Genomic DNA, 27335 nt, shown 5'->3' on the forward strand with positions numbered 1-27335 from the left:
CGGCCCCAAAAGGGTGCTGCCTCAGCGGCTCTGTGGCTCCTGCCTGTCCCAGAAGCCGTCTGCCCCCGTGGTCCCCACTCTGACCTGTAGAGACTAAGCTCGGCAGAGTCCCGGAGCCAAGATGGCGCTCCCTGCAGGGCAGGTCACTGTCCTCCGACTGGGAGGGTGCCGGATGTCAGAAGTTATTATATAGGTGCAAATATTCTCAAATTCTTCCCAATCCCAAATGCTAGCCATTTTTGATTCCAGGCATTTCAGGGATTTTATATAATAGGCAACTGAGACATCAGAGAAGTAAGGAGAATGATGTCCCTGTAGCACCCAGAGAACTGCCCTGTTCTTGCAGGGTGTGTGTTTGTGGGTTCTCCCAGTGAGTCCAGGGTGCTGAGTCCCAGTGAGTATCTGAATATGCATCCTTTGTGCACTTTACTTGGTTCGATGCTGTGTTGTCATGTACCACATAACTATACATGTGAAATACATGGATCCCTTTAAAACTGTACCCCAGGGCTTACAGACCAGCCCTATGCTTGAAGGTCAAACTCATGTTTCCAGTGTTTAGCTGACTCAGAGAAAAGTCTCTGAGGAACAGATATGTCAGATGGGATTAACTGACTCCAGCCTCCCCAAGGTCCAGACACTGTAGTGGTTTGAATAGCAGTGGCCCCCCATAGACTCATGTGTTTGAATGCTTGGCCCATAGAGAGTGGCAATATTAGGAGGTGTGGTCTTTTGGAGTGGGTGTGACTCTGTTGGAATGGGTGTGGCCTTGTTTGAGGAAGTGTATCACTATAGGGGCAGGCTTTTAGGACTCCTATGCTCAAGCTACACCCACTGTGGCGCAGTCTCCTTCTGCTGCCTGTGGATCAAGATGTAGAAATCTCAGCTTCTTCTCCAGCACCACGTCTGCCTGGATACCACCATGCTTTCCTGCTGTGATGATAATGGATTAAACTTCTGAACCTGTAACCCATCCCCAATGAAATGCTTCCCTTTATAAGAGTTGCCTTGGTCATGGTATCTCTTTACAGCAATAAAATCCTAACTAAGACAGACTTGAAAGTCCTTAATCTACACCGCCTGACCCCTTCTTACCCTTTCTACAGGTGTGGGCCACAGATATAGACTGTTCGTGACCACTTATGTCCTAACTGGACCTTTGCAGGTTGGGATAGTAATTGTCTCAAAAGCAGTGTGTTGTTGTCACACGTCTTACGGTTCACAGCAGTGCTTCCCTACCCCTTTCAGAAAGTCCCTCCTGGGAGTCCCCAGGAGGAGGGATGAGCATCTGCGGAGGGGGAGGGCCCCTTCCACACATCTCCTTACCCCGCCTCTGCATGGAGAAAAGAAACTGTCCTCTCTGAACAGCCAGAGGTCCAGGCTGGGGCCTTGACATAGCCTCCCACCTTCAGGCAAACAAGTACATAGATATAGTTTTCAAGGCAGAGTATGGCAGCCAGTCCTCCTAGGTGTGTCCTTGCTTGCAGAGTTAGTGTGGACTGTGCCCTGTCACAGTACCTTCTACATACTTCAACAGCCCAGGGCCTTCTGAGATGCATGCAGTTGGTCTGACCTGGTCCTGAGTCTGTTTCTCACATGCTCCAGGCAATACAGAGATAACATTCCAGAGGACGCTGGGCAGAAAAGCACTGGGGGAGGGGGGCACTACTTCCTCTACTCACACATGTGAAGACAGCCCCAGATGCACAGCTCTGTCGGTGATTTTTAAGTTCTTTGGTGAGGCTGGGGTGGTGGTGGTACAGTTCTCTGTGGCTACTGTGACTGCTAGTATCGAATTGAAAGAACACCCAATCACCTGGGAGATGGGCCTCTGGGCATGCCTGTGAGGGATTATTTTAATTATGTTAATTGATATGGGAAGACTCATCTTAATTGTGGGTTGGACCATTTCATGGGCAGGGGACTTTATAAGTGAGAAAGAAAGCAGAGAAGCTGGATGCATGCATTCATTGATTGCTCTCTGTGACCGCTGCTTTCAGTTTCTGCTGCCTTGACCCCCCCCCCCGCACTCCCCCCTCCACTACCACCCCCCTCTCTCCCCACCAGCCTTGGTGGACTGAACCTTGAACTGTGAGCTAAACAAGCCCTTCATCCCCCAGGTTGCTTTTGGCAGAGTATTTTATCATAGCAACAAGATAGGAAACTAAGACAGATGCTGAGGGTGGTCACACCCCTGTCCCCAATATGTCCACAGACCTACCCATACTGTCTCACCTTTGTCTGTGTCCACAGCTGTTTAGAGATTGCCACATCTGGGCTGATACTGTTTGGAGTCTTGTGCTTACTTTATCCTTGGATAGGGGACATAGACCACCGCCTGTGCATCTCATAGTTCACCCCCACCCCCACCCCCCCGCAGCAAGCCCACCCTCTCTCTAGGCAGACTGTATTCCCTTTAGCATTTTGACATCATGGTTGACAGAGTTTTAATTGGCCTTGAAAAGTTCTGTGACCCGGGAAAATGAGCATTTATGAGTTCACAGAAAGCCATTATTTTTCTTCCTCTTAATTTATGCATCCAACTGTTCTTGCCTTTGCAGCTAAATAATCTCTGGCTCTCTAGGAGTCTCCGTACCCTTGTCATGGGGACATTAGGCCATGCACTGTAAATGGGTCTGTGGTTCCATCTTTTGGGCAAGTTGTATCTGCAACTTTGCCAAGCCCTAACTCTCAACTTAATTTATCCTCTATGACTTTCGGGTTATCGCTCTGGCTTCCCACTGAGAGAACCGTGTGGGTGCCAGGCTGTCCCTAAGAACCCCATGAGTGGCCTCTCCTTTGGCATCTTGCCAAGGAAGAACAGTTATCCTTCTGCCTCCATTGCTCTGGTCTCTGCTATGAGGCTTCTGGGCCTTGTCCTGTCACTAGCGACAGAAAGGGTAGAGAGTACAGCTTCAGGAAAGGAGTCCTACAATGGAGCATAAAACAGCCCCTGTTCTCTGAGTGGGAGACATTTAGAGAAACTACACAGGGCGTTAGCATGTTGCTACTGAATGGGAAATGCTCAAGTGGTTGCTTTCTGTCACCTGTCCCTTTGCTTCAGCTCTCTGATAGAGAGGGGCAGGGTCCTTGATGTATTATTCTCTTCTGTCAAAGGGTACAAAGCACCAGGAACCCCATCTCTCCTCACAGGCTGGGGAGCTAGATCATCTGGTAGGATGTATGCTTGATTAGCATGGAAGAGGTCCTGGATCTGACATAAACCAAATGTGGGGGATCTGAGAGCTATATGTCAGGACCAACTTTCTTTTTTGTTTTTATGTTTTTGAGGCAGGGTCTCACTATCGAGCCATGGCTGGCCTTGAACTCACAAAAACCCATTGGCCTCTGCCTCCCAAGTGCTAGGACTTTATTTCTTTTTGAAGGTCTTCGTCTGTAGACTTTGTAGTCAAGCTGACTTCTTAGCGCTGGGATTATAGTTGTATACCACTGTGCTTGGAAAGATGGCTGTCCTTGATGTCAGGACAATTGAGTTAAAATTAAAACCTTGTTGGCATTTTGTGTCACTGAAAGCTTGCTTCTCTATTTAAAAGAAACAGAACTCTTTTCCTATTCATTTTCTTGGTGTTTAAAGCCATGGCTGAAAGCTTTCCCTGCAGAAGAGACCTCATGTTTGAGGGTTCTGAAGAAGCTGCCTTTGTAGCATCTATTCCGGGAAGATAGACTTCCTGTGGGCAGCAGACCAGGTTAATCTCCAACTTGTGGCTATTCTCCTGCCTCAAATGCCATCATGCCTAGCTACTTAAGCCATCCCCTTTTCCACAAACACAGGGTCCTTGTGCATGCCAGGCAAGTGCTCTACCACTGAGATACATCACCAGCTAAGATATGCCCCACAGTTCCTCTCATTCTTCTCTGCTCTCTTCTGCTTGGTTGGCACGCAAACTGGCGTTTTCACATCAGCGTGTGATTGTGAAATCTGGGCTTCTCTACCTCAGGCACAATGTTACAAAGAACTTCCTGGTTGATCTCTCACAGACCCTATATGAGCCGTGGGCTATTCTGGCTAACTGGGAATACCTTGTGCCTTAAGTCTAAGTAAGCAATGGGTCTCTGATGGACACCAGCCATGTACTTCACCCTGTGCTAAGCTCAGCCAAGTGGTCAAGAGACATGGGATTTATGACCGCATCCCAAGAGCTTGAGGATTGTTGGAGTGTGGGGGAGGGAGTAAAAGGCTGATGTAGAAGGGAATCTGAGTTCACAGAGAGAATTAAGCAACTATGTTAATGATATTTTCTAACATCGAAAAAAGATGTAATGACTAAATTAAGTGCTCAGCTTTAGCCTAAAGAAAATTAGGTTTATTTATGGAGTAATAAAGGAGGAAGTAACCTGTGCCTCCTGCATCCCTCCCTCAGTCCCCAGGAGATGATGCGTATCCTCTCAAGCCACACATGTCCCCTCTGCGGGACACAGGAGGTGTGGGACTGTCTACTGCTGGAAGTCTGTTTAGGCTCAGCTGCTCTGGATAGTTGAGGGTGGGGAGGAAAGGAGTTAGAGGGAGCTGGCATCTCTTGAGTGTCACCTGCCTAGGTTGGATATGGTGCTGCATGCAGCCACCCACCACCTGAGCTGTTTCAAATCCCAGTACCCCTACTCTCCTCCCCCAGAGCTTGTCCATCAGCACCACATCCCTCTGAGGTGTCTACTCTAAGGCTGTGTCCTTGTTGTCTCAGTGACTTCTATGTCCACTCTGGGAACTTGGGTAGACTGTAGAGAGGGAATGGTTGCTTCTTACCATTCTGTTCTATCTTGCTTAGGGCACCGGAGCACACGCCATTATACCCCTGTGCTCAAAACTGTCATAATAGACATGATATCCTGGGGCTAAGGACTCCCACCCTGCCCCAGGGGTCCCCTGGATCAAGTGGTTGTAGATAGTCGTTTCTTAGGAGTGGGATACCGGGCTGGAGAGATGGCTCAGCCATTAAAGGCTAGGTTCACAACCAACAATATAGGAGTGAAACACCTTCACGGCCATGTAGATGGGAGCAGATTTATCTGTGACTTGTTGTGTATTCTAAATGAAAAGGGCATTAGAATTCAAAGCTCAGTCGTTGGATGGGCTGCTCTTGTATCAGAAGTAAAGCTGGCCATCAACTGTGTTGTACAGGTAGCTCCTCTCCCCATTCTTAGGTTAAGAGCTCGTTTCAGGGTTAAGGGAAAGGAGACACAAAATATAAACAGAGTATGTTCAGAGCGCATCCCTGTGCCCAGGTCTGGAGTCTCTGATCTAGAACTTAGGGAGCGTAGTGAGCAGTGTATGGAGTTGCACATATTTTGGACAAGGTGTTGAGTTACAAAGGATCTCAGGAAAGTGGAGGGCTGGCTGTATATGGAGCTGAGAGCTGGGTTGGTAATGTCGTTGAGCCATGAATTGTAACCATACACACCTACTGGAGGAAGAGAAAAAAAGAGATTGGCCAGGTGGACACCAGAGCCCGTTGTCCAAGTAGTCCATCCGGGACTGTCTGAATAGATGCTTGAGTGGTAGAAGGACCCAGATGTTCTCTAGAATGAACAGCAGGAGGCCCCACAGGACTGAGCGCATTGAAGGGTGGTAGCCTGTTTCTCCTCTGCCTTCGGAGTTGAACCATTTCTCCTCCTCATGAGTGGGTGGTTTGTCTCTGCTGGCCTGTGGACTTCCAGCCCTGGGTATGGCCTGTCTCACTCCAGGTCTGGTTTGTATGATTAGATCCCAGGGTATGAAACTCATGGCGTGAGCCTGGTCAAACAGTGGCCCTGACCCAGCTTCTTTGGCTAGTGTGCCAGTCCCGACTTCTGAGGTAATGTTCAGGGGCTCTGGGGACAGTGCAGTATAAGATGGACAGCTTTGGTAGAGGCTGGGAGGGGATCACTGTAGGTAGGGAGACATGTGGTGCCTGAGGAGCCAGCCCTGAGCATTTGAAAAAGCACCAGGGGAACATGAGCTAAGCTCTTTCAAAGATGGAGGTTCTGCAGAGTTGAGCTCTCTGTCCTCCTCATTGTCACTGACCCACCCCTCCTCTTGGTGGCCACCTTCCCACTTCCAAGGCCAGTACTAAGGTTTGAGGGCGTTTCCCCATAAGCAAGTTTTGGAAACTTCAACCCCAATGCCGCTGTCTTAGGAAATAGGGTACCAGGGGGAGATGGTTGGGTCATGGGGGCTCCACTGAGCTAGGACCTATGAGTTTGGTCTCTTGCTCTCTGGCACTCTGGGAAAGTGCTAAGGCCATTCTTCGTAGCCAGCATCACGATCAGAGCCTTCTCAGCTCCCAGGACAATGAACCAAGACATGTCTGCCCATTTCACGTTACCCAGTCTCAGGTCTTCTGTTAGAGCAACACACACACACACCATACATAAAATGTCCAGAAGACAACTTGTGTCCATACCCTCCTCATCACATTGACTAAAAAGGAGCAAGCATCAGGGTTTGGCGTAGTCATGTGGTTGAAAGCCACATTTCCTTGTTTTAGGCAGGGTCTCAGAACAGCTGCTTTGAAATGTAGTTGGAGTTGTTCTTGGTAAGGGAAGGCCATAGGACAGGGGATTTGTGATTTAACCACACATATCTTCGTGGTGAGCCACCACCATGCTAACTCCAGTAGCAGCCCGGTGACTGAGCTGGTTTGGGGTAACTAGGTCAGAGAGCCTGGATGCTTCCCCAGCTTTCAGACTCAGCTCCACTCCCTGAGAGGCACGAGCTCCGTGTGCTGGGGACTTTTTTTCTGCTGCTGTTTAATGGCCGTGGAGCCAGGATTGAGAGGAAGAGGAGAAGCAGGGACATCTTCAGGATGGGATAACAGGGTGTGACCTCTGCAGCTCAGATGTGAGGGCTGCCCAGCTCTCTTAAAGGGGAAGAGGGAGCTGTGGGCAGTAGCATTAACCAACAGCCTTTGTCTTGTCAAAGCTCTTGGTGGATCAGTTCACTAGCTTCCCAGAAAGATGACCTGTGGTCTCTTGTCTGGCTCACTCTTATGTACTTGGCAGCTGAGGCTGTGGGCTGGTATGAGCTGTCGGAGTCTGCCTTGCACAGCGTTGAAGCAGGGTTTGCACCTAGCTTTCCAACTACCCAGCTTGTGCTACAAGAAGCTATCTGCATTTCCTTGTATCATATATTTCCGATTTGAGGAAGGGCCCATCTGATGACATTGAGCCTTAGGCCTAACCAAAGAACATACCCTTCTTCTTGGAGGCAGCAGAGTTCAAGAGTCTTCCAGGGCCAGCCTCTTCCTTTTCTCCAGCATACACACAAGCATACTTATACAGTGATAGCCCTGCTTCACCCTCTTCCCACCCCTCCCCCACATCTTTCTCTTGTCTTCTTTCAGGATGGACATGAGTCTACCAGACAGCTATTATGGAAACCCAGAGAATGAACCTCCTCTTAGCTGTGTATTTGTGTCTCTTCAAGATACCTGTAGAGACGCAGCAACTTATCCTAATGTAAGGTGGGGCCTAGCCTGAACTGGCTATCACTGTGTCTACAGGGAAGGCATTGGGAGAGGCCTGTGTGTGATGGTGTGCAGTGGTCTAATTCTGCTTTGGAGACTTGGCCTTGAGAACTCCCTGAAGAATGACTATGATAGTTTCCTTTCAGAAGGGAACCCCTGCAGCCTTGACCTTGGGGAGGGAAGATTCTCAGCCTCAGCAACCAAGCTGCTGACTGTCGGATAAAGGTATTGGTGGGTCAGGACCTGCCTATAGGAAAGTGCTGGTGTTTGCTACCTTTTTTTCATGGGCCACTGAGAGAGGAAAGAGAGGTGTCGAGGTAAGTCAGGAGCAAGTCTGTATGGAGGAGCAGATCAGAAATTTGGAGGGAGCTTTGGGAATTCGTCCCCGTGTTGATTAGTTCCTCCGTGGAGCTAATTCTGTATGGGAGAGCCTGTGTGTGGGAACCCCCCGAGGGAAGCGGCCCCATGTGGATTAGCACCTTGCATTGGGTGCTTGTTGGAACGAGCCCCCACATGGGACACTTCTCTGTAAACCAGCCCCTACATGTATTAGTTCCTGCATGGAGGAGCCTGTTGGGTGCATGGGAGAGCTCCTGAGTGAGTGAGCCTCATTGTAAAAGAGCCCCTATGTAGGTTATTCCTGGTGTAGGGGAGCCCCTCTATGTGGTGGCTGTTGTAGGGAGGAGCCCCTGTGTGTAGAAGCCCCTGCATTGGAGAGCTCTTTGATTAGGGACACTGAAAGCATCAGCTCCAGTACGAAGCTCCCATATGGATCACCTCCTCTGTGTGGAAGAACCCTGTGAGGTACTACCGTCTAAAGGATTATCTTCATTGAGGAGCCCCTGTGTGAACCCTGGTCTCCTCCCTGGAGGTGGGAGCAGGAATCTCCCAGACACACTGGGGACAAGTGAGATAATGGGATGGTGGTCTTGTCAGACTATCTCTACCTCGTGTGGGTGACTGAAGGACTTGGATAGTGAGTGGAGTGATGATAGGGAAGACCACTCTAAGGGCAGCCATCTGAGGCTCTTACAGGACCCAGGACCCATGCCCACAACACCAAGGGGAAGGAACCCCAGCACTGACACAGGTCGAAGCAAATGAGCCAGTGGGTTCACAGGAGGGGATAGAAGATCATGGATGGCACACTGGCCTGGGATAAGAACAGTTCTGGTCAGTGTGGGGGACGCATATGTACACTACTCCAACCGATGAAGCCTTTCTCTGCCTTGGTCCTCCCAGCCACTGGCCACTGCTTGCAGCACAGCAGCTCCTCTCTACCCCAGAGCCCCAACAGCACTGGCGAGCACCTCTTTCAGGCTAGCTGCTAGGCTAGGTACTGGCCATACAGTACTTGGTGTGCCTAGGGCTACCATGGTGTTAGCCATGAGAGTAACAGACAAAACACTTCCCTCTGCACTGTGTGTTGTGACAGACACTCTTTAGGGAAGAAGGATCCATTCTGGCTATTTGGGATGGGATGTGGGTGACTTTGATGGCTGACTCCCTAACAGGCACATGTTAGCAGGATGCTGACCTTGTGTGCTTTATGTAGCTTCTATATCCTCAACACCACCTTAGCGGCATCACCCTTGACCCCATTCTCAGGTAAGGACACTCGAGTCCCCAGAGAGTTCCATGTAGGCTCAGAGAGATGGAGATGGCTGTTGATGTTCTCAGATGGGCCACGTCCTAAGTAAATACCAGCCTGGCTGTGTTGACCCCTGGTGCTTTTTTCCCCTTAGACTCTGTTATGAAAGAAAATTGAAAAAGAGCCTTATTGTGCCTTAAAGGCTTTTTAATTAAATATAACTCATTTAATTTAAACAACTTTAAGTTCCATTTTTTTAATATAAGTGTTAGCACGGTGTAGTGAAAGTGCCTTCTATTTAAAGTGTGGGGGAAGCGGGCTTCTCCCAAGCCTAGGCGGAAACCCAGGGGAGCAAGCTCACCCCAGTGATTTATTTAGACAGCAGTCTAAACTCATCAAGTCTGGACAGAAGACAGGCGAGGATAATGCTCCCAGGATGAGATGCGAGGCAGTGTTCCTCTGGGCTGAATGAAGAGGCATCAGGAGGGCTCGGCCAGCTGGAAACAGGTCACTGCTAGTTCTAGGATGCATTGTTACCTTGTATTTCTGAGCACCATGAGTCCTCCACTCCCTCCACCCACAGTGTGGTCCAGGTACCATAAATACAGGACCAGAGTGAGAGAAGACCCTGGGAGGGAAGCTTGGCTGGTAGACAGGAGGAGGGACAGCAATCCAGGAGCAAATGCATGGGGTACTCGGCTGGAGTCCATCTTTCCTCCAACCATCCTCCACCCCCTGTGCCTGGGTAGTGCCCCTCCCTTTTAAACTATGGCACTTCTCATTAGAGGGTGGTCTGTTTCCTTTGTTTCTTGGTTGCCTGTTTGTGCATGAGGTTATGATCTTCATGGGACTGTGGCCGTGGCTCTCCTGGTGCTGCTGCATCTAAATAAACAAATGTATGCATGAAGGAATGCATGCATGCATGCATGCATGAATGGATGAAAATGAATATACTCTCATGAAGGAATAGCTGCTTAGGAAACTCACCAGGCACGCTGGCTGCTGAGAGCCCTGCTGAGAGCTGGTATCCTAGAGTTACTGGGAAAATGGGAGGGCAGGGAAGTGAGAAGTGGGGCTGTACCTCAGAAAACAGACACCCCAGCTTCAGTGCCAAGTCATGCATCCATCCTGCACAGTAGCGTACACCTGGGTTTCTAGCACTCTGGAGGGGGAGGCTGGAGGATCATCAGTTCAAGGTCATCCTTGGATATAGTGCATTTGATGCCAGCCTGGGCTATTTGAGACCCTATCTCAAAATGATAAGAAAGAATAGGTGGAGGAGATATCCAGGAGGCTGGAGGTGACCCTAGCCAAGGAGGACGGCGGGAAGTAGACTTGTTTCTGAGCAAGACAGTAGTTTCTGATTAGAATGCCCCCACCCCCACCACTGGAGAACATAATCTTGCCCTTATACATCAGCCACTTCAGATGTTCCTAGCTTTCTCCTGCCCTCTCAGAGACCACTCTTGCCTAGCTGTGGTCTGCAGCCACCCTCTTCCTGCTGGCTCACTCTCTTACAGGCTTTAGCCAGTTCCGTCCAGCACCCCCACTTACCAGTTGGACTGAACAATTTGTATCTATGTCAGATCATCTATATAAAGGTGACCTCTCACTCCACGTACAAAAACAAGAATAGAAAATAAAGTCAAGCCCGAGGACACCCCCCACCCTGCGCATCCCTCTTTCTTTTAATTCCCAGGCACAGATTGTTCTAAGCCTCATCTTGAGCTTTTCATGGGCAGAGAAAAACAGTGGCAGATGAGAACATCTCGTTGCACAGTTTGGTGCTGTTAGGTCATCTGTTGGATGGTCCCTAGCAGGCATCCTAAATGAGTAGTTAAAACTTAAATGCAGTCCTCTCCTTCCTGGACAGCTGCCCTTACTTTCTGCCCTCTGCCCCAGATGTCTCAATTCTTCAGTAGAGCTTATACTTCTGTTGGGACAAGGCCTGGCAGGGGAGGGGTGGTATTGGTTGTTTGGTGGGTAGAGAACTATTCAAATACGTTTGAAACTCAGATGGAAGACTGCTTGCCTAGTGTGCATGAAGCTCTGGGTTCGATCCTTAACACCACACAAATCTGGTCCATACCTATGACCCCAGCACTCCAGAGGTGGAGGTGGGAGGATCAGAAGTTCAAAATTATGCGTAGTTACATAACGGATTTGAGGCTAGGCTGGCCTATGTGAGACCATATTTCAAAACAAAACAAAACAAAACAAAACAAAACAAAACAAAAGAAAACAAGCAAAACCAAAAAACTTCTCAGAGTGGGCAATATTTAATATAAGGTCTCTATGTGATTTTGTGGGAACCGGTCTGTTTTTTTTTTTTTTAAAGAATAGTCAAGAGTGTGTCCCACAAGTCCAGTGGACAATTCACTTAACAGAAGTTCTTAATATAATTTGATTCTCTAATGAAAATGATGTATTTGGATCCCTGGATCTCATACTGACGATAGAAGATCTGTGGACCACAGGATGAACAGATGTTGGATATAGCTTGGCAGAGGCGTGGCTGTGTGAGGTGAGAGAGTCTGCACAGGTTCTGCTGTCAGTGTCTCAGCCCGCCTGCCTCGTACTTGTGGAAATGACATTTGAGCGATGGAGGTCCCTTGGGTTGCTGTGTTACAGCCTCAGGCTGTGGACGGTTATGATAGTCTTGTGCACAGTGATTGCTTCTTCTAGGGAGACATGGGCTACTCTTCCTGTCAGAATGATCATTAGGTTTTAATTTGTTGGGTTGTCAGAGAGATACAGGTATCAAGTGCCTGTCGGCCCTCTCCGTGATCCTTCAGGAGTACTGTTCAGGCCTTGATTGCTGAGAGGGTGGAGTGATGGATTGGAGAGCCTATCGATCCCAGACAGTTCAGGTTAGTGGTTTCTGTGCTGTAGCTGAGGTGGCTCTGCCTTTGCTGTGGAAGATGGTCTCTCATGCAGAACTAGCCTCTCTTCTTAAAGTGAAAGCAAAAACATTACTGAATAAAGCTTTATGTTATAATCACAGAATCTTTGTATTCTATCATCTATATATGTGTGTGTGCCTGCCTATCTATTTATTATTATCTATTTATCTATCTATGCCATCCATCCATCCATCCATCCATCCATCTATGTCTGCCTGCCTATCTATCTATCTATCTATCTATCTATCTATCTATCTATCTATCTTTTTTCCTGTGAGCCTGAGGAAGTTAGGGCCTCACACATGCTAGGCATATGTGTTACCACAGAGTCCCATTGTTGTTATTCTCTTGAGACATGTCTTTTTACATAACCCTGGCTATTCTGAAACTTGCTGTGTAGACTAGACTTACCTTCAACTCGTAGAGATCTCCCATCTCAGCCTCCTGAGTGCTGGGATTAAAGGCACACTACTTACTACTCCTGGCTTAGTTTTTGAGATACACTCTTACTAGGTTGCTTAGGCTGACCTTAAACTCAACTGCATGAGGCTCAGCCCCAACTTCCACACCACAGAAAGTATGCTCATGTGTATGTAGATGCATGTGGATATACATACATGTGCATGAAGAGACCATAGGTTGATGTCAAGTATGTCACTTAACCACTCTCATCTTGTGTTGAGTCAGGGTCTCTCATTTGAACCCAGAGCTCACTGATTTGGCTAGTCTAGCCAGCCTGATCCTCTATCTTGGCTGCCCATGTGCCGGGATTATAGACTGGCTGCCATGCTCGCCCAGCACTTACACGGTGCTGGGGATCTGATATCTGGTCCTTACACTCGCACACTTTACCCACTGCGCCATCTCCTCAGCCCTCTGCTACTTTTGAATGAGAAAAGCAGCATCCAGATCACCTTTTCCCCAGAGGCCTGACAGCTGCCCATGTTCCCTTTCTTTCTGATTCTGGAAACATCACAGATCACACTCTCTTTAGCGTGACATCTTCCCCTTTCACTGATCACTCAGATATCTCTCAACAGAACGTCTCCAGAGTTTGCCGTCGTTTCTGAAATTTCTCCCACTTTTATCTTGGCTGGGCAGTGTCTCCCATTGAACAGAAAAGGAAATGGATCAAGAGTCGTCTGGGTGGCTCCCTCAGGAGCTGCAGCCAACATAGCAGCTGGCAATCAAATCAGATCTCTGACCCATCCGAGACTTTGGTGGCCCAAGTAACGTCTCAGTTGGTTTTTTTTTAAATGGAGCTAGCAAAATTGATATTCCCAGGTGTGCAGTCTGGAATGCTATTCATGGGCTTATCACTTTAATAATTTTTAATAGTAAAGTCAGAAAATTACCTCACCAGTAAAGAGACTACTTTGATTTAAAAAAAAAAAAATCAGGACTGGAAAGATGGCTCAGTGGTTAAGAGCACCGACTGTTCTTCCAGAGGTCCTGAGTTCAATTCCCAGTAACCACATGGTGGCTCACAACCATCTGTAATGACATCCGATGCCCTCCTCTGGTGTGTCTGAAGACAGCTACAGTGTACTTATATATAATAAATAAATCTTTAAAAAATATCAGATGGACATGAGTTTTTGGGGGGAAGGGGGTGAATGAGTAGAGGGTTTCATGTAGCCCAGGATGGCCTCAAACTCTCTATACAGCTAAGAAGGACCTTGAGCCCCTGCTTCCCCCTCCCCCACCTCCCATGTGCTGGGATTGTGGCCACTCACCATCACAGCCAGCTTACGTGGTGCTGGAGATGGAACCCGGAATCGAGCTACTTCTCTCTCCACTGTCTCCCTGTGTCTGTCTCTCTGTCTGTGCTCTGTGTGTCTGTGTGTGTGTGTGTGTGTGTGTGTGTGTGTGTGTATGTGTGTGTGTGTTAAGCCTCCCTTCAAATTCTCCGGCTTAGTTATTTTAGCCTTTCCACTGTTTTGTGGACTCTGGTTTCTTTACCTAGGTCCACTTGTCATTAGACGGGAACTAGAAGGTGCACAGAATTTGTTCACCTTCCTACTTGTGTTTTAGCTAAGTGTGAGAAAAATCCCACTTTCTCTGTCCATGTAGACAGGCTCAGCTTTTCCCCTGTGATCCTTGCGCTCCTGTGGTAGTATGTAAGCAAGACAGGGCTCATCAGCCCAGGCAGCCTGTGGGAAGGGCTGATGGACAGGTGATGTGAGTCAAAACTCCCTCAGCTACCCCAGCATCTTCATGTCTCCTCCACGGGCCAGCTTCACCTTTCCATTTTGACCTGACTTTAAGGTGGGGCCACAGGAATTCCCACAATGCTCCCTTAACTCCAGAGAGCCCCTGTGACCCTGGTCCTTGTGAAGAAGAAGGTGAGCTCTGAATCCTCCCCTCACTGATACCTCAGTTGCCCCATGGCTTGGCACTTCTTTGGATACTTGAGTAGGCTCTATAAGAGTAGAGAAGGCAGGAGACATCCACTTTCTCTCTTAGAAAAAAAAGTCCTCATATACTCATCTATATGTCTGTCTGTCTGTGCTGGGTAGTTTTATGTCAGTTTTATACAAGCTGGAGTCATCTGAGAGAAGGAACACCAGTTAAGAAATGCCTTCATAAGATCGGGCTGTAGGCAAGTCTGTAAGGTACTTGCTTAATTAGTGATTGATGGGGGAGGGTTCAGCCCACGTAGGTGGGGCCATTCCTGGGCTGGTGGTCCTGAGTTTTATAAGAAAGCAGGTTGAATAAGCCTCATGAAGAAAGCCAGTATGCAGTACCCTTCCGTGGCTTCTGGATTAGCTCCTGTCTCCAGGTTCCTGCCATGTTTGAGGTTCTGCCCTCATTGCTTTTGATGATGAACTGTTACATGGAACTGTGAGTGACATAAATCCTTTCTTCCCCATTGGTTGTGGTTTCTCATCACAGCAATAGGAACCCCAAGATTGACTCTCTCTATCTCTCTCTCTATCTGTCTGTCTGTCTAAGTATCTATCTATCTATCTATCTATCTATTTCCCTTGCCTCGCTCCCTCCATCCCTTCCTGCCTCTCTTGCTCCCTCTCCCTTCCCTCTCTCTGTATCATGTTTACTTCCTTTCCCATCATCTCTATCCCTACCCATCTTCTTATCTATTATCTACTTACCTACATATTATGTCTGTCTGCCTATCTTCTAGTTAGCTACTTACCTACTTATCTACCTATTATCTAATTACCTATCTATCCATCTATTATTTATATAACTCCCTACCTATTATCTGTCTGTCTGTCTATCTATCTAGTCTGCCTGCCTGTTTGTCTAGCACATTTTGTGTATGTGTGTGTGTGTGTGTGTGTGTGTGTGTGCGTGCATGCTCACACACATGTGAGCATGCAGGCCAGTCACATGTCTTCCTCTATCACTCTTCACCTTATTTCCTGAGACAGGCTTTCTCTCTGAACCTGGAGTTCACCATCTCAGCTAGACTGGCTGGCCAGTGAGACACCATGTTCACCTGTCTGCAACCCACCAGTGCTGAGATTAAAGATACATACCACCATACCTGCCTTTAAGATGGCTGCCATAGCTTTGGACCCAGGTCCTTATGCTTGTTCAGCAAGCTTATGCCCCACTAAGGCATCTTCTCAGCCCCTCCTGCCTTCTTGATTCTTTAGCTCGGCTCTCAAGCTAATCTCCAGTTTAGAGATAACTTTCCAACCTTCTCTATCACCTGGCTCTGAAGCTTCAGAGACACACACTGGGAAGCCTCCCAGTGCAATGGCTTTCCTTCTGCCTGTAGTTCAGCCACCCAGAGGAGAGGGATCCTACAAAATGCTTGTGCCTGCTCAGTGAGTGGGAGCCAGTCTTGGAACACACGCCACACAAGACACTGCTTTATTTAGCTGTCTGCTGTCAGTCCAGGAGGAGATTTTAATTGCAGAATGGTGTCTTGCTAGTGAAAAATGAAAGCGGTTGGAGTGGAGTTTTTAAAATTCAAATGAATCTGTGGAGGAGGTGCAAGGATGCTTGCTAAAGCAGCCTCGGTTTTCAGAGCATCTCTGTTAGGAGAAATTGGATGTTGAAGTCTCATCAGCGAAAGGGCTGTCTGTCTCCTCTAGACATGGTGGTTCAGAAACTGAGAAAGTGGGTTTCCTTTTGTAGTATCCTCTGGAAGTTAAGGTCTGAGGAAAGATAATGCCAGAAGCTTCCTCAGCCCCTCTGTGGCTGGGTAGAGGAGCTGTCATGGGAGACAGCATCAGAACATGGACACTGGGACCCTTAAAGTAGCAGCCTGTCCATGACAGATTACCCTCTACTAACCTGCATATGCTGGCCAGTGGGCTCCAGCTGGCCTCCCAGAACAGCACATTTTAGTTGAAAGTGCTTGTCATAGCCACATAGTCTACATTTTCCCAGAAATCATTGCATCCTGTAATACTCTTTCCTCTAACCAGGCATGGTTGGAAACATGGCCAGGGACTCACAACTATTGTCAGAGGAAGGCGCTACCTGCCCTCTCCTGAGAATTGGAGGTACTTTGTTCAAACACTTTAGACAGCCCTCAAACTCTGTCTGCCTGTCTGTCTGTCTCTGTCACTGTCTGTCTTTCTCTCTCTCTTCTTGTCTCTCTGTCTCTCTCCCTCTCTCTCTCTCTCTCTCTCTCTCTCTCTCTCTCTCTCTCTCGTATCAGGGAACTTCTAGATTAGGAAAAATATTACTCAGCACTCACATTATATTGATTTAAAAATAAAGATTATGCTGTTCAAGTGCACAGTAAAACTACAGCTTTTTGAAATGGTAATTTCTTTTTACTTAAGCTCTTCTACATTATAGTGGAAATAATGGATTCAGGAAGGTACAACGAGGAATAAAGCCGTTGTATTGTATTGGTTAAATGACATTTAGAATGATTTGGCTGTCAGATTCATAGAAAGGTTATGAACAGTGAATGAAAAATCTAAAATTAATTCCCTACTTCAAGAAAGTGTGATTTATACCACAATAAAATTAGATTTTTAGTTAAAGAAATTTAGTCATTAAGAAAGGCCCGTGTGCTCACTCTCATTTATAACCATCTGGCTTGATGCTTTCCACAGAAAACCATTTCTTCCCTTGCTGAGGCATCCAGGGCCCCCAGTGTCACACGCATCGACGGATTCACTTCTGTATGTTTCCTCGGCTTTTAGGGGTTGTTCTCTCGAGGACTGGAAAGACAGGACCTGATTTACCCTCTATCATCAGAAAGGCATTGAACTTCTCTGCTTCTTCAAAATGGTCTTTTCTGTTCTGTACTTCTGGGTTATTTTCAGTCACAGTCAAGACTAACTTGGGAGACCTCTGTGCCAAATACCCACTAAGCAAGGCTCAGACTCACTATCATTTGCATCAACACTAGTCTATGGGAATGTTCCATTCCTGCCTAGATTTCATAGATACATAAACTGAAACCTAGTAAACTTAAATGATTTAATGAAGGAGACATCTGTGCGTTTGTTGGGGGGGGGGCATCTGGTGGGGACAAGCTTGGAGCCATCTGATGTCAAAGCACAGCTCTTCACTTGTATCATATTTTCAGCAGCATTTGTGGGTTACTTATTTTGCTAACTAAGTGGTGTGGTATTTCAGATGCTGGTGTGGAGCTCTGCCTGGGCCACTTCCTTCATGTGTGCTCATCAACAGCACATAGTCTTCTTCTAGGTAGAACTGACATTGAGAATACTCTAGACTGGGTTATCCATAAAAAACAGAGATTTGCATCATCCAGTTCTGGAGACAGATATCCAAGAACACGGCACCAATATCTCCAGTGAGCTTTTGTGCTATATCAAAGAATGGCAGAAGGCATCACACAGTAAAGATGCGCACACAAATGTCCGCCAGAGAGAAACTCAGCCTGAGTTATTCTTTATCCAGGGATCCATTCCAGGAATAACTAGTCCATCCCTCTGACAACACCCTTAGTCCCTGACTTCCTCACCCCAAGGTTCCAGCTGTTCACCCTGTTAGAGGGGTAATTAAGTTTCAATCTGTTTTGGAGGGGACATACAAAGAGTTTTCCTCCTCTTCTGTCTTAGATACTGTATAATTTAGAGATTGAACATTTTTCCCTCAGTTCAGCAAACCTCCCATGTGTACTCTGTGTAATGTCTTATATTTTTAATTTCAACACACGGATATCAGATATATAGCAGAGTGTACATTTCCTGAGCGCAGAACTCAATTAATTATGACAAAGTAAACAGGTCTGCGTGACCGGCACCTAAACCATGACGTGGAACATTCTGAACAGCCCAGAACCACCCCCAGTCCCCGTGTCCCTCTCATTCCCCTCCCAAAGGTTACCACGAATCACCAGATGACTTGTTTCTAGAATTCAAAGGATACATAAACTGTTACAATCTTACAAGTGCCCTCTTCCTTCCTTCAACCTTTGCTCCCGAGGCTTACCCAGATCTTTCTAGTATGCAGAAGTCTGTTCTTATGCATTGCTGTCAGGTTTCCATTGGGAAATTGTGCCATGGTTTTTGGTTATCACACAACAAGCTGCGAGCCACAATAAACTTGCCTTTTGGTCTTTATACGCATGTACTTCCTGTTCTTTCTCTCCAGCCCCCATTTATTCTTTTAAATGTAAGAACAGAAATCCTTTTCTGTTCTTAATCTAGTTCATCCCCTCTGCTTCTTGGTATGAAGGAGTTGTGAACTTGAAGTATTATAATCACTAATTGTCCTGTCTGCCCTTTTCTTTACTGAAATTTTATATACAGCATATTTGGATGATTTTTCCCTTCCCCTAGGCCTTCCTCACCTCCCTACCTAACCAGCTTTATATTCCCTCTCTACATCTTTCCCTCAAAACCAAACAACACCCCCCCCAACAAAGCTCAAAACAAATAACCCCGATAAATCAACAAGTACCAAAACAAAACTAAGCAAAAAGCTCACCAAAGTTTGTTTTGTGTTCTTGTGGTGTTGCGTGCCTAGGTGTGGGCTTGTCTTGGAGTATGGTCAATAGCCCCAGGACACTCTACTGTGGAAAACTGATTTTGCTTTTGCCAACAGGTATCAACTGCAAATAGCTTCTTGGTTAGGGGTGAGCCTTGGTGTCAGCTTCCCCTGTCAGTGCTAAGACACTGTCTGACTTGAAGCTGTGGGTCTTATGTGTACTGTCATAGTCTTTGCAAGTTCATGTGTGCGTTAGTCCTGCTGTGGTTGGAAGACGGTTTCTATGGAGTCATCTATTGCCACTGGCTCTCACACTCTTTCCACCTGTTCTGCTGGACCTTTGAGTGGAATTGGTAAGTCAGAAGATGTCACAATTGTGAATTTTATAAAATATTTACAGCAAACAGATTTCTGTGAATTTGAGCTAGCCTGGTTTATAGAGAGATACCCTGTCTCCAAAATAAGACAAAACAAGACAAAATAACCAACTAACCAAACCAAAAAAACAAAAAACCAAAACCAACCAAACAAAAAAACCCCAAAACCAAAAAGTAAAGAACTATTCATTAATTATTTTGTCTATTTTTTAGAGACAGAGTCTCATGTACCCCAGGCTGGCTTTAGCCTCTCTATATACCAGAAGATGGCCTTGAACTTCCAATCCTTTGCCTCTGCCTGCCCAGTGCTGAGATATCTCAAAAGTGTACCAGCACACTTCGTTTATTTTCATGCGCTGGATATGGAATCCAGACCTTTGTAAAATGTTTAGCCAAGCACTCAGCCAACCAAGCTGCATCCCAGATCCAAAATATGTCATTTAATGGAATTTAATACAGAGGATTGTGTTAAATAGATGCTACAGGATTTTTAAAGGCAACAAAAGAGACGCTGTGATAAACATACCTGAAGGACACAGGCTTCGTTCCTGGAGAGGAACACACACACAGCGAGACCTTTGACTAGGGAAGGCAACCCTGCTGTTGTTGGAACATGACAGCCACTTCAGACCTGTGCGGACATTTGGCATTTTAAAACAGCTTTAAATAAAAAGGCACATTGTCGACTCTGTGGGTCATAGTACTATTCCCTTGTTTAACAATGTGCTGGTCGCATCCTTTGCTCATTTTTCAGTTGGGCTGTTTGTATGTTTCCTATCTACAGAGATACTTTATACATAGAGAGTCAGAGAGATACACACCAAAAGATCTCCCACAAGCCACCTGCATCTGCTTAACCACTTCTCAGTGTCACATTCTGCTAAAAGGTTCAGTGTGAGGCCTGGGGCTCACTCAGCTTGGCTGCCAGGAAGCTTGCCTGGCCTCTGGGAAGCCTCGGCTTCAATCTCCAGCAACATAGAAACCAAGCATGGTGGCTCATACCTGCAGTCTCAGCACTGGATTAGAAGTTCAAAGTCATCCTCCACATTGAGTTGAAGCTTCTACATCTTTTACCATCTGTGGAACCTATTAATCACCAAATGTCTGTTTTGATCAAGTCTAAGATATCAGTCTTCTCCTCTCGATAGGCTCTTTTGTAACCCTCCACAGACATGTCCACCCTCTTATGGTCACCAAGATGCAGCTTGAAACCACCCAGGGTTTCCATTTCATGACTCCCTCCCCCCAGACCCACTGTCCATCTGGAACTGACCTCTCCCTGTGTGTTGTGGGGTGAGAGGTTGAGGTTTTCTGCCATGTGGACATCCAATTGATCTACCGCCATCAGCTGCAAAAACAATTGTTCCTTATTGTGTTACTAAGACACCGGAAATGGAAGGTGTGTGATTTGTTAGCGTCCCTACACCTCCTTCTTGCTTTGATTTGCTTTCTTAGGGATTTATCAAACTATTAATCTTTCCAAAGGACCAACTTTTTCATGGTGCAATTTTCTTCCCTATTGTATTGATTTCTGCTCCTGTCATATTTCTCTCGTTCTACCCTTTGTGGACTTAAATTGTTATTTTTCTAGTTTGTAAAGATAAATGCTTAGGTCATTCATTTTCAGTCTTTTAAAAAAATGTCCTTCAAGCATACATTTGAGGCTATCATTTTCCTCTCGACTGATATATCCCACTTGGTTTCTTTTCAGTGTTATGGACCAAATTCAAGGCCCCATGCTCCTTAGGAAAGCACTAGCCACTGGGCTGACCTATATCCCACACTTGTGAAAATGTTGTAATTCAATTCTTACTCTGCTCTGAAGAGCTTGCTTCTTGTGTGATTCTTCCCTTCGAGAGATATGCTTTGGGAGCTGTGTGATATGCTATGGATATGTGATATGCTTTGGATATGTGATATGCTTTGGTATCTATGGACCAAATGTTTGTGGAAATTTGTCTCCCTGTCTTTGTTTCTGACTTCTACTTTGAAGTCACTATAGTCAGAAAGTTACATGCACTCTCAGTGTGGTTCCTGTGATTTGAAAATTGCTGAAGGCTCAGTGAGTTTTAATAAACGATCTATGCAGAATGTGTTGGGCTCAGTTGTTGGGGGCAGTGGTTGTGTGTACCATTAAGTCGGGCTTCTTTATCGTGGTGTTCAGCTCTTCTGTACACTGTACACACATCTCTCTCTTTCTCTGTGTCTGTCTCTTTTTTTCTGTGTCTCTTGTCTCTCTCTGTTTCTCTCCCTGTGTGTGTTGTATATGCACATGCATATATTAAGTTGCATGCACTGGCCAGAGGAGGGTGTCAGCTGTCTTGCTCTATAACTCTTACTCCTTGAGACAGGGTCTCTCACTGAGCCTAGAGTGAGGGTGAAAGCCAGTTGGCCCAGTGGCCGTCTGTCCCCACCACCTACAGAGCTATGGTTATGAACTTGCAGCCACCTCTGTTTTTGTCCATGGGTGCTGGGATTCAAAGCCCATGGTCTTCATGTCTGTGCAGCAAGCATACTTCCCCACTGAGCCACCTCTCCAGCCTCTCTTCTGATTTTCCCTTGGTTAGTTCTACTATTAATAGAGATTTCTTAAATCTAATCACTATTGTATCCTAAAACATGTCTTTTTCTAGTTCTTTCAGCTTTCATTTGTGTGTGTGCTTTTAGGTTATACTATTAGGTGTATATATTAGGAACTATCGTTTTATCACTAATACTAGTTCTTGCTTTAGAGTCTATTTTTCTACATCCAGTTTTATTTGGTTGGAACCGTGGTATATCTGTTTTTAAACATGTTTATATTCAAGCTTTTTATAGGCTGGTAGTTATCACGTATCTCTTCTAAGCAGCATGCAGTTAGAGGTGGGTTTGGTTTGCTCCATTTTGTTCCTTGTTTTTTCCCACTCTTGTCTTAGTTAGGAGCAGACACTTCTTATTGTTCCCTCCCATTGGCCTCATGATGTTATAGTTCCAGGGAAGGCCCATTATGGGAAGCTGCTTGCTCCTAGCTAAAAGAAGAAAACCTACCTCTGGGTAAAGACTTAACTCCATTTGCCTGGCCACCATCTGCCTAAGGGGCTTCTCCTCGGGAAGGCTGATCCCCCTCAAGGCATGCTAAGGTAGGAATAATTATTTCTTTAATGAGACAATGTACCTTACCTTACAAGAAACCCTGCTGATGCAGTCAGTTAGGGAGCAGGAACCATGCAGCTGGGCCAAGCCTGAGCAAGTATCTGAGTTACTGAGAAAAGGATAACTTTTTTCTTCATTTTATCTATGACCAACTCTCTTTATTTAGAGACTTTCCAGGGCCTGGGCATGCTTTCCCAGATGCTCTGGGTTTTCTGACTTTCTCTGAAGCGCACTCCCTTGCCATTTGCTGTTTGCCTAACATGTGCATTTGCTGACCCTAGTGCCCAACTCAAAAGGCATGGCTCTCTTGCTTCTCTTCTCTGTCTTCCTCCTGCTGGCACCTGATGTATTTAAATTCTAAAACAAAAAGTCTCCTCAGGCTTTCTTCCAAGTCCATTCTTTAACATTCCCAAGAGGGGAGTTCAGCTTTCTTAGAAATATGGTGCCCAATGTAGGACTCCTCAGAATTTCCAGTCACAAAGACATTTCTATTTTAAATAATTTTGGGGGTGGGAGGGCATATAATTCTAGGACAGTCCAACACTTCTATTTCATTTGATCTTCTGACTTTAGTGATCATATTCTCATGTAAGTTAGCTTTACACTATAAATCATTAATGTTAAACAGTATTTTAAAAGATATCTATATTTACCCTTTAATCCTTTATGACACTTCTTATTCTTCCTTGCATGACTATATTGTTTACATTTTCTTTTCATATTGCTATAATGAATGTACTATGTATGAATGTAGTATTTTCTCTTAAATTTTGTTTGCCTAATAGGTCTTTATTTCACCTTCACTTGGTTTGCCATATTACTATCTGAATTTTTTAAAAATTTATTTTAAATTTTATATGCTTCTGTCTTTCTGTCTCTGTCTCTCTCTCTCTTTTTCTCTCTCTCTTATACACACATGCACATGCACACACATACAGGCACACAAGTGATGCAGGTCAGATGCTGGCCTTGGATCCCCTGGAGCTGGAGTTACAGGTGGTTGCGAGCCACCTGACAAAGATGCTTGGAGCTAAACTCTAGTCTTCTGCAAGAGCAGTATGAGCTCTTAACTAATGAGCTGTTTCGTGAGCTCCAATCCCTATTTCCCCTCAGGATGTAGAATTCCAAGGTTTAAAGTCTAGTTTGTTATCAGACTTTAAAGACAGCATTCCATTGTCTTAGGTTCCACTGTCTCCTCAGAAGTAGACATCACCCTCAAGCTGCTTTTCTGTAGATGCTCTCTGGCCAGTCTTAAGACTCCTCTTGCTCTTCCTCCTCCTTCTCCCCCTCTTCCTCCTCCTCCTGCTCTTCCTCCTCCTCCCCCTCCTCTCCTTCTTCCTCCTCCTTTCCCTCCTCCTGCTCTTCCCCCTCCTCCTCCTGCTCTTCCTCCTCCTCCCCCTCCTCTCCTTCTTCCTCCTCCTTTCCCTCCTCCTGCTCTTCCCCCTCCTCCTCCTGCTCTTCCTCCTCCTTCTGCTCTTCTTCCTCCTCCTCTTCCTCCTCTCAGAGCCATTCATCTGTTTAGCTATGAGAAACGCGGGATGCGTTTCTTTGTGGTTAGAGTTTGTAGAGGTCTCAAATTTCTGGCTTGCTGTCATTCATTAATTAAAAGAAAATTGCAGCCAGTCTATCTTCAAATACCAATTCTGCTCATTCTTCCTCGAATTCCAATTACACCCATGTTTGACCTTTTTGCTGGGTTATGTGTCTCTAACGCACACATCATTTTAATTCTTGTGTTTTTCATCACGGCTCTTCAGTCTGATTGTTTTTTACTGACCTACCTCTCACCAAACTATTTCTTCTTGTTGGCTGTTAAATCTGTTTAATTCTTTTGGTTATTTAATTTTCAGTTCAGAATGTCCACTTGGTTCTTTTAATAGATTTTAGTTTTATGCTGAAAGGTAAAACCTTTTTCTATTTTTTCAACATTTTAGCCATATTCTTTTAAAAAATTTTTAAATTTATTCTTCTCTCATATATTATGTCCCTACTGCAATTTCCCTTCTCTCTTCTTCTCTCAGTTCCTCACCCCATCCATTCCTCTTTCATATCCTTTTAGAAAAGGGTGGACCTCCTATGGATATCATGGCCTAGTAAATTGCAGTAAAACTAGGCACCTCCCCTCATATTAAGGCTGGATGAGGCAATCCAGTAGGAAGAAAGAAGTCCCAAAAGCAGGCAACAAGAGACAGAGACAGCTCCTGCTCCCACTGTTAGGACTCTCACACAACAACCAAGCTACACAACTATAACATATGTGCAAAGGGCCTAGGTTAGACCCATACAGGTCCATGGTTGTTGGCTCAGTCTCTGTGAGCCCCTATGGGCCCAGGTTAGTTGGTTCTGTGGGTGTTCTTGTATTTTAGCCATATTCTAAAGCCTGTGTCTGCTGATGTAAAATGTAGATAGATAACCAGTGGGTCTGCTTGGGTAACCTGAGGTCTCTTTCCTTGGATTTGAGTTATTTAATGCTGTCTCTTGCCATGCTTGGTGATTTTGGACTGGATGCTGGAGAGTGTGTGTAAGGAGCCTCGGGATAACTCTTTTAGCTTTTTTGAGTTACTAGTTTGTTTTGTTTGGTTTTTTTCTTTGGGTACAGAGAATGCTTGCAGGTCATCTTAGACTATTCAAGTACACGAGTTATTTGAGAATATTATAAAACCTGTTCATGAACCAAGGACATTCTTTCTTAGTTAACTTCTGTCTCCCTGGTATGTTACCATCAAAATCTGTACTTAGATTTTATTGAGGCTAGTTTAAAACTACTTTTCAGTTTTTCAAGCCGGGACTGCACTCTTCCCTTTTTCTTGGCCTCTGGCCCTGTATAGTCCAGCTTAGTCACTCTGACCTCACCTCAGGGAAGTTTTGCACACACTACTAGTGTGCTCATTTCTTTCCAGATCCCTTTTGCAGGATTAAAAAGAAAAGTTTAAACAATATTTTTACGATGCAGGTGTGCTGGTTGGTTTTCATTGTCAACACGACACAAACTAGATTCACCTGGGAAGATGGACCTCAACTGAGAAATTGCCTTCATCAGACTGGCCTCCGGCCATGTCTGTAAGACATTTTCCTGATTGCTAATTGAAGCAGAGGGTCCCAGCTCACTGTGGGAGATGGCACTCCTAGGCAGGTGGTCCTGGGTTGCTGAGTACAGGAAGGCAGCCTGAGGTGGACCTGGAAGCCAGCCAGTCCATGTCTTTCCTCCATAACCTCTGCTTCAGCTCCGGCTCCAGCTCCCTGCCTCAAGCTCCTACCCAGACTTCTCTCAGTGAAGAACTGTTGTCTGGTCTAGTTTCATTCTTCTGCACGTGGAAATCTGCTTTCACCCAACATTGTTTGTTAAAGGGGACATATTTTTGCCACAATGATAGTTTTGTCACCTTTTCCAAGAACCAGATGTTAGATGGCTGGTCTCTCTCTCTGTGTTGTTATTGTTGTTTTTATTTTGTTTTCATTCCATACCATTGGTACATGTGCCTGTTTTTGTGCCAACACCATGCTGGGGTTTTTTTTTTAATTGTGTTTCTATAGTATAATTTGAAATTGTATTTAATAACCCCTCTAGCTTGTGGGTTTGTGGTGGTGGTGGTAGTGGTGTGTGTGTTTCTCCTAATCACTTTGGTTATTTTGTATCTTTTGTGCTTCTTTATGAAACTTAAGATTGCCTTGAAATATATCATTAGAGTTTTGATAGGACATGCACTAAGTTTATGGATGGCATTTGGTAATATGAACATGTTAACAGTATTGATTCTGCTGGCCCATGGATGAGTATGGGTGGTCTTCCCATCTTCTACATCTTTCTGTCTTCTAAGGCCTTCACTTTCATCCATATTTTATCATTTCTCTTTGACAGATCTCTCACCTCCTTGGTTGGACTTATTTCTGAAAAATCTTGTTATTTTTCAGACTTTTATGAAAGTGATTGTTTTAGAATGTCTTTCATTGTTGGTGTATTTAAGAGCTACTGATTTTGTATGTTAATTGTGCATCAAGCTACTTCACTGAATTTGATTAGCAAGTCTAAGATAAGAGGTCTTAGTGGTGTCTTTAAGGTCTTGTAAGTATTACATCAGATTGCTTGCAAATGGGGATGAGTTGACATCTTCTCTTTCTGCTTTTTCTATTTTCCTTGCCTCATTGTTCAAGCTGAAATACCTAGTACTAAACAGAGTGGATTAAATAATCATAGTGAGTGTGGACTATTTAGTTTCTGATTTTAGAGATATGTTTTTTGTTTTTGTTTGTTTTCTATTTTTTGAGACAGCGTTTCTCTGTATGGCCCTGGCTGTCCTGAAACTCACTCTGTAGAGCAGGCTTGTTTCAAACTCAGTGATCTGCCTGCTTTTAACTCCAAGTGATGGGATTAAAGGTATGTACCATCACTGCCGAGACTAGGGAAATATTTTACATTTATCACTATTCAATATGGTGTTGGTTGTAGGTTAGTTATATATGTCCTTTCCCTGGTATAGGCATGATCCATCTCTACCTACTTTCTTGAAGGCATGTTGAATATTGTCAAGGGATTTTTTTTTCCTGAATCTATTGAGTTGGTCACATGATTTTTATTTTTGATTAATTTTACATCTATTGGTTTACCTATGTTGAACCATCCCGATGTTCCAAGAATAACTAGATTGTGAGCTGTGATATTTTTAACATGTTGTTGAATTTGATTTGTATTTATTTGGTGAGAATTTGTGTGTGTGTGTTCATCAATGATGTTGGTTTGTAGTTTTAGTTTGGGTTTTGATCATATCCAATTTGAGTATTGAGATAATATTGGTTTCACAAAATGAATTTGAAAACAGTCATGCCCTTTCTATTTTATGAAATACTTCAATAAACAGTGTCACTACTTTTCTTTTCTTTTCTTTTTTTTTTTTTAAAGATTTATTTATTATATGTAAGTACACTGTAGCTGTCTTCAGACATTCCAGAAGAGGGCGCCAGATCTCGTTACGGATGGTTG

At 45.3% G+C, this 27335-nt stretch overlaps 1 protein-coding gene across 2 annotated transcripts in view; it reads left to right on the top strand.

The window, feature by feature from the left end:
• Fstl4 (follistatin like 4) overlaps window positions 1-27335 on the top strand; it is a 466097-nt gene that overhangs the window by 14365 nt on the left and 424397 nt on the right. The window lies entirely within an intron of this gene.

Source organism: Mus caroli, chromosome 11 (assembly GCF_900094665.2).
Source record: "Mus caroli chromosome 11, CAROLI_EIJ_v1.1, whole genome shotgun sequence".
Taxonomy (NCBI): Eukaryota; Metazoa; Chordata; class Mammalia; order Rodentia; family Muridae; genus Mus; species Mus caroli.